This window comes from Panthera onca, chromosome E1 (genome assembly GCF_046562875.1).
Source record: "Panthera onca isolate mPanOnc1 chromosome E1, mPanOnc1 haplotype 2, whole genome shotgun sequence".
Taxonomy (NCBI): domain Eukaryota; kingdom Metazoa; phylum Chordata; class Mammalia; order Carnivora; family Felidae; genus Panthera; species Panthera onca.
The window spans coordinates 48,521,440-48,534,870 of record NC_138352.1 but is presented as its reverse complement, the minus strand read 5'-3'; the positions used below and the strand labels follow the sequence as shown (position 1 = coordinate 48,534,870).

The following is a 13,431-nucleotide window of genomic DNA, read 5'->3' as shown; positions in this document are numbered from 1 at the left end:
TACATTAGTTTCCTAGGACTGCTGCACTAAATTACCACAAACTTGGTGGCTTAGAATAGGAATTTAGTCTCTCACAGTTCTAGAGGACAAAAGTCCGAAACCAGAGTGTCAAGCAGGACCACGCTCTCTCCAAAGGATCTAGGGGAGCATCCTCCCTTCCCTCTTGGGTTTCTGTGGCTCCAAGCATTCCTTGACTGAGAGCTGCATAACTGTAATCTCTGCCTCTGTCTGCTTTCTTCTCTTCTGTGTGCCTTCTTTGATAAGAACACTTATCATTTGATTTAAGGCTCACCCACATAATCCAGAATTATCTCAAGATCCATTTCTTTTTTTTTTTTAATATGAAATTTATTGTGAAATTGGTTTCCATACAACACCCAGTGCTCATCCCAACAGGTGCCCTCCTCAAGATCCGTTTCTTAATTACATCTGCAAAGACCCTTTTTCCATATAAAGTCACATTCATAGATTCCAGAATAACATATCTTTTTGGGAAGGGCATGTTCAACCCTCTACAAGGGGAAGATTGAAGTTCTATTTTAGACATTAAGTTTGAGACTTCTCTTAATTGAGTGGAGACATTGATTGGGTAGTTTAATACACAGACCTAGAATTCAACCACATGATGGTAGAAGCCAAGAGTTCAAACAAGCTCTTTACCCATGCTTGTTCACATGTCACAGGGGTCTCTCATATACAACAGGAGTGACTGGTAAATGGTCCTTTATATAAAGTAATATTCCCTGCTTATGCCATACCCAATGCTGATGCCCTTGGCTATAACACAAAGAGCCCCTGCTTTCTCCTTTGAAAGGTGGTGTGGATTTGACTAATCAAGACGAGATTCTTAGGGTTCAAGGAAACCAACATTGTTTTCCTAAATTTAGTGAAGAGATCAAACTTACCAATGTACAGAAAGCACTAGGAATGCCATGGTCCAACTGTCCCTGGCTCCTGCTTTGTGAAACACCGTAAACACACCATGGAGTTAAGGATCCAACCAATAGTTCAGAACAGCAACTTTCTCTACAGTACAGAAAATAAATGGCTTAGCTAGCAGCATTTTCTAACCCATGAAGCTAACTAGCTGAGAAGAAATTTCAGCATTAGGCCACTTAATATTGACTCAACACAGATATTCTGCCAAATCAGAAACTTCAAAGCTCAACATATTAATGAGTTCCTAGAGGCTCTGGAGACTGCTTGCTGGTCAGAGAAATGATCTATCCAAGAATCTTCTCTTTAATTTAAAGTGAAAATTGATGCTATCTGGGTTTCAAGTGTAATCACACTAATTTATTGGGAAATATATAGGGGATTGCCAAAAGTAGAAATAATCCAATTATAGGTTTAAATGAATTGGTTTTCCTTGTTTTTGTCAGTCTGATTCATGAAGTACTTTTGCTTTCAAACAATCAGAAGTTATTTATATAGGTGTGGCCTTATTAATGTAGGTAAAAAGGCTCAAAGGTAGAATTACAGTTCTTTTCTGAAAAACAGTGAATTGATAACAAGAGAGTGAATCATTTAGGACAGGGTAACTCAGAAGAACACTGCTCAAATGTGGCTTCTTCCTCCAAAAGGTTTTTGGCTCCATTTTTTCAAAATCTGCTAAGACAGAAAATATCCTTATCTCATGGTTTGTCCATGGACATAAATAAGTTGGTGGCTTCCCTAAGCTCCTACCAGGAAGGGAACATTTGAGAGACTGGTTCATTGTCTGGAACTGAGCACCAAAACTGCATTGAAACTGCTACGCTTCCTCATTCTTCCAGGACATAAATGAATATAATTAGGAGAGGACTCAGAAGAGTTGGGCTTTTTCTCTTACAGAAAAAGGAAAAAGTAACATGTTCTGCCTCATAGTCACTACCCCTTGTTCTAAGGGAGATAACACTGTTAAATTTTCAAAAGAATATTCTTTGGCATTAGGAGAACATCTGAACATCCTTTCTGCAGTATGTCTCTTCTGTCACTCTAGGCAAATCTAAAGAAGAGATCAGAATAGTCCATATTTCATACAGCTATCATGAGGGTTAAATGTAAAGAATACACACATTGTCTTGCACAAAGAAGAGTTAATTGTAGCTATATAGCAGGGCTATAGTTAAGTGCTACAAATTGCACACCTTTCTGTGTCAGGCAAATATTCTTTGATTAAATCTCAAACCCAATAACCCCAAACAAGAGACTGTGATAAAATGCCAACTCTTCTGAAAGTGCGATGAGAAGTTTGTTTTCCTATTAGTGAAAGTGGAAAAGTTGTTTTTATTCATTTTTGTGATCTGGCTGAGGATCCAAAGGCCCTAGAGCACCTGGCACAGAGAACTAAAAGTTATTACTGAAAACTAAAGTTTTTGATGAACCTAATACCCAAAGGCAGATCACATCCACATAGCACGAAGCCTAAAAGTAGGGCAATGAGAAAAGCAAGACTGAGATAATATTGAAGCCCCAACCCTGTGGCAATAAATAATGGAATGGGTCAGAGTGAGAGAGAAACAAACCAAGCCAGCAAAAATGTTGATGTGGGCCCCTTTTAAGAAGAAAATATCTATCAATAACCATTGATTTTGAAGTCATTCCTGTTACTGGAAAGTTCAAGGCCAATTATACCTGATTTAAGACCCCAGCTAGATAGGCAGCTTTGCCAGATTCCACTCATTGTTAATGTCTTACTCTGTCGTTTATTATAATTTTTTTATAAATATTTATAATAACGTTTATTAGTCTTCAAAAACACTAATTCAACGTTCAATCCTATGTTTACTGCAGCATTATTTACAATAGCCAATGTACGGAAGAAGCCTAAGTGTCCAATGATAGATGAATGGATAAAGAAGATGTGGTATATATATATATACATTGGAATATTATTCAGCCACAAAAAAAGAATGAAGTCTTGCCATTTGCAACAACACAAATAGAGCCAGAGAGTATAACTGTAAGTGAAATAAGTTAGTCAGAAAATAGAAATACCATATGATCTCACTCATATGTGGAATTTAAGAAACAGAATAAAAAGTAAAGAAAAAAAAAAAGAGACAAACCAAGAAATAGACTCTTAACTATAGAGCACTGATGGTTACCAGAGGAGAAGTGGGTGGGGAGAAGGGTGGAATAGGTGATGGGGATTAAACAGCACACTTACCAAGACCAAAAAAAAATAAAATAATAGAGAACATTGGTCTTCAAAAAAAAAAAAAAAAATTGCTCTCACCTCTATCCCCTTGAAATGTCTTAACCAGCTTACCCCATACTTTCTTCTAAGGTAGAGCCCACCTTCCTCCACCTGAAGGGGTATTCACTGCCTTACTAGAGTAACCTCACCAGGAATTAAAAGGCAGTCTTTAGCAGCACCTGGGTGGCTCAGTCAGTTAAGCATCTGACTTCGGCTCAGGTCACGATTGGTTCATTAGTGCAGAGCCTGCTTGGGATTCTCTCTCTCCCTCACCCTCTGTCCCTGACCACTTTTGCATGCTCATGCATGCTCTCTCTCAAAATAGACAGGCTTAAAAAAAAAAATAAGTAGTATTTAAAGCCTATGAATGGTGCATGCATTGATCTGTGAGGGAGACTCAAAGCTTTTTTTTTTTTTTTTTAATTTATTTATTCTCAGGGGGGAGAGAGAGAGAGACAGAGAGACGGTGAGCATGTACAAGAAGGGGAGGGGCAGAGAGAGAGAATCCCAGGCAGGCTGCATGCTCAGCAGTGAGCCAGACACGGGGCTCAAATCATGAACTGTGAGATCATGACCTGAGCTGAAACTAGAGTCAGATGCTCAACCAACGGAGTCACCCAGGCACCCCGAGACTTACAGCTATCCTAAATCCTGAGGATGCACCTGGGTGAGATCACCTCCACACAGCCACCACAATAACAGAAAATCATATATTTATTCCTTTAGCAAAAATTTGAATTCCAATTGAATATGAATTCAGTTAATTCACATTATTTGAATGGCTACTCTTCTTGCCGGGTGAGGGAGTGGCAGGGGAACTTAGGTTATTATAATAACCCAAGTGAGCAAAAATATCATTTTAGGTAAAATAGGTAGCACTGGAAAAGTGACTAGATTCAAGATATATTTTAAAGGTACCACTGAAAGAATTTTCTAGTACAGTGATGTAGAAAATGAGAGGGAACTCAAGATGATTCCAAGATTCTTGGCCCAAGCAACTGGTGGGATGGAGTTGCCAATTATCAAGATAACCCTGTGGGAGGAGCAGATTGGGAGCTTCGAAATCTAGAGTTATGTTTTAGCCATATTAAGTCTGAGATAGCAACTTTATATGAAGGGGATGTGTTGAGTAGGCAGATGGATATATGAGAATACTTTCAGGAGACTGGTGTGGGTTGTAGATATAAATTTAGGCACTGTCAGAGTTCAGATGGCTTTTAAACCCCTGAAACCAGGAGAGCAGATAACCTAGGAAGTGAGTATAGAACCAGAGGAGAGCAGGTCTGAAGACTGGGCTTCAGGAAGATGAGAAAGAATGAACAGAGGAGACTCAGAAAGAGTGACAAGTAAAGTAGAAGGCAAACAGAGGATAGTTCCTGGAAGCAAAGTGAAAGGTGTTTTAAGAAGAGAATGATCAACTCTTCCTAATGTTGCTAGACCTAACTGGATGAGGAATAATTACCACCTTTGGATTTGATATTATGGCAATCATCCAGGACTATGGAAACACTCTTTCAATGGAGGTAGGAACAAAACACCAATTAATGTGGGTTCAAAAGAGAATGAGAATAAAAGAAATGGAAACAGCAAATATAGACATCTCTTTCTAAGAAATTTTCCTATAAGAGGGAGGGAAAAAAAGGTGGGGAGGATTAAACCACTGGCTAGTTTCCCTAGAAAGTACAAATGATTCAGGATCCCATTAGGTTCCAGAGAAAAATCCAAGTTGACAACACTTTAAAGATATGTTCAACCCCACCAGGATGGTGGAACAGGGAAGAAATAAGTAAGTACCCGTCCTTAGAAAGATTTTAGTCAAGCAAGGGAAATATTCATGAATGCAGGGTCAGATAAAAAAAAAATGTAACTGCATTTAATTCTTGAAATAATCCTATTACCTCCATCTAGCAGATCCTAGGCATGTGCATATTTAACACTGGGGGATTTTTGAATACTCATAAAAGTCACTTTGAAGGTTCCAGATGTGTGGCCATCTGAGTTTTGTAGAGAAGACTGGAATGTGTGTACTGCCTGCTGTGGTAAAAGGAGCTCTTACCTCTGCCACCCAGCATCCGCATCTTGCTCCGGTTTGTGGTTACCGACTGTCATGTGAATGAACATGTATGTCAGGAGTCTCAGGTAGGTCCCTTAAGATTCTCTTTCATACTTCATGGTAAAGAAAATAATAGAGTATTTTTTATTATTTCCTGGTAGAGTAAAACAGTATGTTGAATGGAACATTTGCTATTATCTCAGGATTTGGGCTAAAGCCCTAATGTTGAAAACAATAAAATATACCCCTAGATTCTTTTTTCTCTCTGCCCAGATAACTTTCCAAGCATCATCATGAATGACACAGTAATTATCTGGGCTAAGAAATTAATGATGAACTAAATTCTCCTGAATTAGGAGAAACCAGTGGTAACAGATACCACTCACCCTCAGAAGGCAACATACCTAACCTATAAATACAGAAAAATATAGCCAAAATACATACAATCATACAAGTTACTGTATTTTCTTTTTCAGAATTAGAACCACTTTGTTGATAGCAAAATAACAGATCTTCATGATATATATCTCTTGGGTTATGCAAAAGAAAATTAAATCCAAACAGACTTATAAGACATGGTTTGTAAGAAAAGTGAAAGGGTCCAAGCACATAACAAAACATAAAAACACTCAAGAATATGAATATCATGAAGAAAGGGGAACTGCAAAGATGAATTTTGTATGGGATTTTAAAATTTAAAATAAGTCTCTGAAATGGCTTGACCTATGGCAACTGTACAAAATTCTCATCAGAGAATTATTGTATATGAAATGAATCCATGCTTCACTAAAAGATAAAAGAGCCAAAGCAGTAACAATAAAATATTCCATTGCTTTCTACTTCTGGTCTACATACAGCTAGGAATGCAAATGGTTATTGACTAGGACTGTTAAGAGAATTTTCATACAAGTGAAGAATTCTTTCTTTTTCCTCCTCCAACCACCTTTGGAAGAGATTTGTAAGGGTGGTGCCTTCAATCTATCACATCAAGAGAATGAGAGTTCAAAGATTGTGTTAATCTTTAATTTAAAGCTCACAGAGCAAGAAAAATTCACAGGCCTGCCCTGTGCTACGGAGATAGATATTTGAGGTGTCCATGTATCTCCAGGAGGTTGAAGATACAACCTATTAGTTACTGAAGAAGTCTGAAGGTGGTAGGCTGGCTGGATCAGCCCTTGCATACACATTTAACAGACAGCTATTAGAATCTGGGCAAACTGCTCTTCCATGATTTGGGTAAGGATATATGAGTGTCTTAAGGACCAAGAAACCGTATTTGAGCTGTCTTGATTAACTTCTGCCAAAAAGGATGCCCTGCTGGGATAGGACAATCAGTAAAAAGCTGCAGGGGTTCTGCTATAGGCAAAAGCTGACTGGGGTGTTAGGAGGTTAGCCATAGACTGCATCCATACCAGGGACCTATGCATAAGAGATGTCCCCAAATCATTAGAAAACTCACTGGAACATGCATAAAAGAGTCAGTATCTGGATGCCTGCCATGATACAGTGCATGTATAACCACAGAAGAAAACACAAGGAATTAAAAAGATTTTTTTTTCCTGCCATCCAGAACCCTCCTTTTCTCCAGACCTCAGAGGAACCAGAAGAAGGAGGTGATGTGAAAGTTCCAGAGGAACAGTGACAGAAATACTTCATGCTGTTTTTTTCCCTGTACAGCTCTGGCTTTCTAGGATACTGCCTCCTTATTATAGGAGAACAAGAATTGCATGTCATGAGAGATGCTAAAACAAGACTCCAAGAATACAGAGGATAGATGGCAAGTTAGTTGCCTTTTACGAGAGTCCCCTTTGTGATTTTTAATACAAGTACTGAGGAACAAATGCTGAAGCAACAGGACACTGTGTTCTACATCCCATCCCCATGAGATTACATGGAATCTAATTGGAAGAGCAGGGTCGAACACACTGGAGCAGTGGAGGAAAGCTTAGTCAACCTACGCAAATTCTCCTAAATCTGGATATTGATTTTGGATTACGAAATCATTGATAAATCGCATCACACAGCCAGCTTTAGTGTTTCCAAAAGAGTCTGAAGAAATGGGAAATCAGTGACAACAATCACAGTATTCCAAAGAGGCCAACCACACTGTTATTAACTGCTATGGCAGCATCTATTATTTTACAAACCCATCTATGCCCAGATTATTGATATTCAGTGAGGTGACATTTAGCAAGGGACCAGTTCACTTTTTTGGAACTTTAAATTTGTAAGTTCTAAATTTATAACTATAAATTTATAAGAAGACCTATTTGTAATTCCCAGTTAATACTAATGGTAACTATTGTATATCCAACACCAAATCAGATATTCATCTATTTTTTAAATGCATGCCATCCACAGATATCCAGTCACCACGCATTTGTCAAGAGCTCACACTGTTCTTCAAATCTGCCAGTGATCAGGGGCTTTGGGCAGGATGTAATCCCTGTGTGACTTGGAAGGATTCCCAGCCTAATTAAAGAATCTAACAAGTAAATTGTAAGTATGATACATTGTGTTAAATGATAAAGATATACAAATGGTACCCAATGTTTTTAATTACTTCCCATGTACCTGTGTGGAAGTGACATGTTTTCTATCAAAGATTCATGATCCTTTTCTGTAGGAAAAAGTCATTGCTGGAAAGAAGCTGTCCATGCAGGTACTCCATTTCTCACCCATAATCACTTAAGTAGGACCAAGTGATCTGGCCAAAGGAATTTGGGCAGAGTGAAGTACACCATGTCCAGGTCTGAACTGTAAAAATATTTCTAATATTCTCCATTAACCCTTCCCCAACTCCCCCATGCATATATCCCACCACTACCACCTGAGATGGATGGATGGATGGATGGATGGATGGATAACAGATCAATCAAGTTACATGTTGATTATGATGGCAGAGCTTCCAACAGCCTGGGCCCCTGAATTACTGTGGGAAACAGAGCCCACCCTCTCTCAATTATGGAGTGAAAAATAAACTTCTAGATTGTTAAAACAACTGAGATTTGGGGATTTATCAGTTAAAGCAGCTACTATTGCCATTACTAACATACTCAGAGCACTAGTTCTAAATTAATCTTTAGAAAAAAAGAATTTTTTAATGTTTATTTAAAGAGAGAGAGAGAGAGAGAGAGCGCGCGCGTGCGCGCGCCGGTGAAGGGCAGAGAGAGAGGGAGACACAGAATCCAAAGCAGGCTCCAGGCTCTGAGCTGTCAGCACAGAGCCTGATGCAGGGCTCAAACCCACGAACCATGAAATCATGACCTGAGCTAAAGTTTGATGCTTAACCAACTGAGCCACTCAGGTGCCTCTGTAATTAATCTTTTAAATCAATAACTTTATGAAATGGATATAGTAATTATGCACGTTTTACAGGGGAGGAAACTGAAGCTCAGAGAGAAGATGTCATTTGCTCAAGGTCACAGAGGTAATAAGTTATGAAGATACTTTATTAGTGGGTAATAATAAAGAATAAAGTCAGTATGGGCCCTGACCTTGAAGAGGTTTCATTCTCAAGGTACAGATGATATAGATGTACAAATTCCTAAATATAAAAACCTAAATATAAAAGATAAAATCTCATCTGCATATTTCCAGAATGAACCTCCCCAAGTAATTCGAAAATGCAATGATAATACAACAATAAAAAGTTAAAACGATTTATTTAAAAAAAAAATTTATGTTGTATTTTATATTTGAGAAAGAAACAGAGTGCAGGCAGGGGAGAGGCACAGAGACGGACACAGATTCTGAAGCAGGCTCCAGGTTCCAAGCTGTCAGCACAGAGCCCAACGCAGGACTTGAACTCACCAGGAGTGAGATCATGACCTGAGCCAAAGTTGGACACTTAACCGACTGAGCCACCCAGGCATCCCTGAAACAATTTGAAAATACCATGGATTGGAAAAAATTCGGAAGCATTTAAATAGTAGAAAAATATGTAAGTGTAAATTAACAGAACATACATTTTAAAAATAATTTTAATGCTAAGAGTTTAACAAAGCTATATAATCTATTAATTTCAATGTTATTCCAATAAAAGTATTTTAAACTAATTGAACTATTAAATGTAAAATTTATTTAATTACATATTCACTTTTTATATTTATCTCATTCAAACAAAAGGTGGAATTTGAGGAAGCTTATGGAAAACAAGTGAATATCATAAAACCTTGAAGTAAGTGAGATAATGGGTGTGAAAAGGCAATGAAGATAAAAAGAAGTCAAAGATAACTTTGGTACAAAGATTTATATCCTAACGTCTAATACATTTTCACAAAAGAAGGTACACACTTACATCTGATTTTCAAATAAAAATAGTATTATTACTAGATTTACAGTATTACCAAGGGACTTGGGACATGATGGGAATTTATTCTATATCCTCACATAGAAAAAACTATGTAATAATAGACTAAAAGCCTCAATACCATGCCTACACGATATACAGTTGTAAGATTTATATGGCTGTCTTCTGTATAAAATTCCTCAGTACTAACCTTGGTGTCATTTCAAAATCTAGCTCAATAAAGACAGTCATAAAAAATCAAAAATGATGCAGTCCATATATACACTCCTCTAATGACCTGAATCTGACCTTCACATACTCCATTCCATCTTCTTTTTGGTAGATGGTTTAGCCCAGTGAAAGCATGGACAGAAGCACACAGGTAAGAAGTTATTGATGATGGGCTATACACAGGCAAGAGGTGTAATAGGAGAACAAACAGAGATTACAACCCCTGAAAAGAGAAATTAGGAAGGTGGAGTATTAAGAAAGAATTATGAAGAACCAGAAGATACTGTGAACCCTAAGGCTGGAAAGCAGTTATTTAAAGAAGACCAGGGCATTGCCTCTGGATGGAGTAAGGAGATGTGACTTCAAGTTGCCATCCCACTGAGAAAGCGATGAGCATGTTGTCACTGTACACAAGACAGACAGTTGTAGAGCTAGGAAAATGCATCCTCAGAGCTGTATAACAATGAAGGGATTTGCGGACTGGAAAGTGCAATACACTGGACAAGAAGGCTCAAAAAAAAAAATCATGCTAAGAAATGAATACTCAGGAAGTACTGTGTAGCAGGTGAAATCACGTGCTTCAAGTGAAAACAGTGTTGGTATCATTGTCACAATTGTCTGGGTTAGGAAAATTTCCCAATTTATGAACACCCAGGAAGAATGGTCCATTTTGGATGGTAGCCAATCAACCCAACTTACCTGGGGAGAATAAAGGTGAAAGGCAGAAAAGAAAGCAGACACTCCTGAAGGGACATCATAAGCCATTAACAAAAGAGCTAAGCATCAAACAGAGATGATGTTATATCCTCATGTTGCCCAGAATCAGTTATACAACTCTCAAACTACAGAAGCAAACTAACACAGTGGTATTTGAAAGGCAGGTGTTTTTAAGCCTCTTATCTACAGAACATATTAGGTGGTATAATAGTGTAAGCTCTGGATTTGGTGTCAGAAAACAGGTTGGAGAACTAGTTAAATCATTTAGTAAATTTGTGATACATTCCACGTAAATATCCTGCTCATTTTATTTATTAGGAAAACACCATCTCCCATTTCTTTCAAGACTCAGCACCATGTTAATTTTGATGTAATACTGTAAATTCTGAAAGATAAAAAATTATCAATGCCATGTACAAGCAAGAATAAACATTGCAATGTTGTTTTAAACGAGCATACAAAGTAATATGTTCAGGATGATTACCACTGTGGAAAATGGACATATGTGGAAAATAGAAAATACTCAAAAGTGGACATTATGATAGAGTGATGGAATTTTATACAATATTTCCCATTACTGGCTTATATTTTTGTATCAAAATTAGACTCCAACAGTGTGTGTGATAGTACAGGTGTGATAGTGAGGTTCTCCTACAGAAAAAAAAAGTTAGGTGGTTAAATGCAAAATCCCTGTACAGCAGTGAACATGAGAGTATAATACTATAAACAGGGAACTTGAAGAGAGTCAACAAATTCTTGAAGGAAGCTGTTTTCAAGATGTATGTAACCTGAAACCTTTACTTTTCATCCCCACCTACTGCTTTAGCCCAGATGAGAGAAAAACCAGAGAAATGAATAGAGCACAAAACAAGAGACCTTGGAGACATGTTCAGTACGGCTTCTGTCAGTCACTGTACTTGGACCTACAAATATATACAGTAGCAAATCAATATTCTGATTCACACTGACCTTCTAGAAGTTGTGTGTGTGTGCACACAAACGCACTACATATATGAGAACAAGAAAACCTCCTTAACATCTTTATAAATAGGAATAGAGATGGCAACATCCAAGGATACAATCAGTGACAATTCTCTGAAGTCTGAACTTTGAGCAATTATGGACAGAACATTGAAAATTCTCTAGCTTTATACTAAGAACTCTAAAAATTATTAAAGAAAAGTCGGTATAGTGTATACATAGCACAGAATGCAGAAATCAATCAATAGAAATTGTAGAATGAGAATAATCAAAAAGAGTTTTCCAAAATACCAAGAAAGAGACATTAGCCTTTGCTGTTTCCTGCTTTTGGTTTAACCAATGACTCTGTAAGAATGAAATAAAAATTTATTCCAGAACCAAACTTTATATTATTTGCCATTTGTTTGTTATATAATTGTGCATAGATTAACTCTCTAATTAACTTCATATATTTTTCATCCCATTCAGCAATTTTCAGTTAATCCTTTGTTGTATTTTAAAATACTGAGTAAATTACTATTTAGATTTCATAAAGGAATATGCACCTGTATACTTTTTGTAGGAAATACTATATATATAATTGTTTTACCAAAAATTAAAACTGACAAAAACAAAACACAACAGACTTCATAGAACTTTACCTGAACAGAACTGCAAAATAATACCATTTGAGCAACAAAAGAAATTTGCATAATTTAAAAAAGCAGTTCACTGAGAAGATCTGACCTAGTGTCAGAAGACCTAGGATCAAATCCAAGTCCTATCATTTATAAGCCTCACAATGTACAATCTTTAACTTGACTTTAAATGTCTATTTATGAAAAATAGCAGAAATGATTATTTATTCAAAAAAATATTTGTTGATGGTTAATTAGGTACCAGCCTCCTAACTCTCAAGTGTTTGTCTTCAGAAAACCCTGATATCCTTGGCCAATCAGAACTAAGAACAACTCTTTCGATTAAAGCTTATCGACCTCACTGGCATCAGAGAAACTATTCAAAAATATAAAAGTTCTCCCCAGTGTCCTGATGCACATTTCAATAATTAAGACAAACCTAGCAAATACGAAAAGAATAAGGAATACGCCTCTAACTTTAACTAGAATCCTCTGTTTAATATAAAAAACATTCTAACTAGGAATTTACCCAAGGGATACAAGAGTGCTGATACATAGGGACACATGTACCCCAATGTTTATAGCAGCACTTTCAACAATACCCAAATTATGGAAAGAGCCTAAATGTCCATCAATTGATTAATAGATAAAGAAGATGTGGTTTATATATACAATGGAATACTACTTGGCAATGAGAAAGAATGAAATCCTGCCATTTGCAGCAATGTGGATGGAACTGGAGGGTATTATGCTAAGTGAAATAAGGCAGAGAAAGATATATACCATATATTTTCACTCATATGTGGATCTTGAGAAACTTAACACAAGACCATGGGGGAATGAAAGGGGGAAAAATTTACAAACAGAAAGGGAGGGAGGCAAACCATAAGACATTCTCAAATACAGAGAGCAAACTGAGGGTTGATGGGGGTGGGGGAGAGGGGAAAATGGGTGATGGGCATTCAGGAGGGCACTTGTTGGGATGAGCACTGGGTATTGTATGGAAGACAATTTAACAATAAATTATATTTAAAAAAAAGAATATATGAACAGCAAAAATAAATAAATAAATAAATAAATAACATTCTAAGATCAAGAGAATTCAGGATATAATGAAAAATGCAGAATACTAAGGCATGTACAAGGAAACAAAAAGAGATGTCAAGGCAATTCTGATGTCTCAGTTAAGACATTTGACCCTTAACCCTGTGTCTAATACAGCCCAACCCAGTTTATTTTGTGAACCCTTCCTCTTAATGCTCTCAACTGCAGTGTGGACCACGAATTGCATGGGATCAACAGTGGGAACAGAGACACAAGCTAGAACAATGTATAGCAATCTCTATACCCTACAACTACA

General features: G+C 37.2%; 1 long non-coding RNA gene across 2 annotated transcripts in view; it reads left to right on the top strand.

Moving 5' to 3' along the window:
* Positions 1 to 4,287: 4,287 nt before the first annotated feature.
* The window catches only part of LOC132687863 (uncharacterized), a 54,764-nt gene continuing 45,620 nt past the window's right edge, over positions 4,288 to 13,431 (top strand). Inside the window, exons 1-4 of one of the 2 annotated variants that reach the window (XR_009614304.3) lie at positions 4,288 to 4,704; positions 5,157 to 5,320; positions 7,596 to 7,733; positions 11,300 to 13,045. This is a non-coding gene — a long non-coding RNA (uncharacterized LOC132687863). Of the gene's footprint in view, positions 4,705 to 5,156; positions 5,321 to 7,595; positions 7,734 to 11,299; positions 13,046 to 13,431 lie in introns of those variants that run through there. The other variant, XR_009614305.3, reaches the window with a different exon arrangement.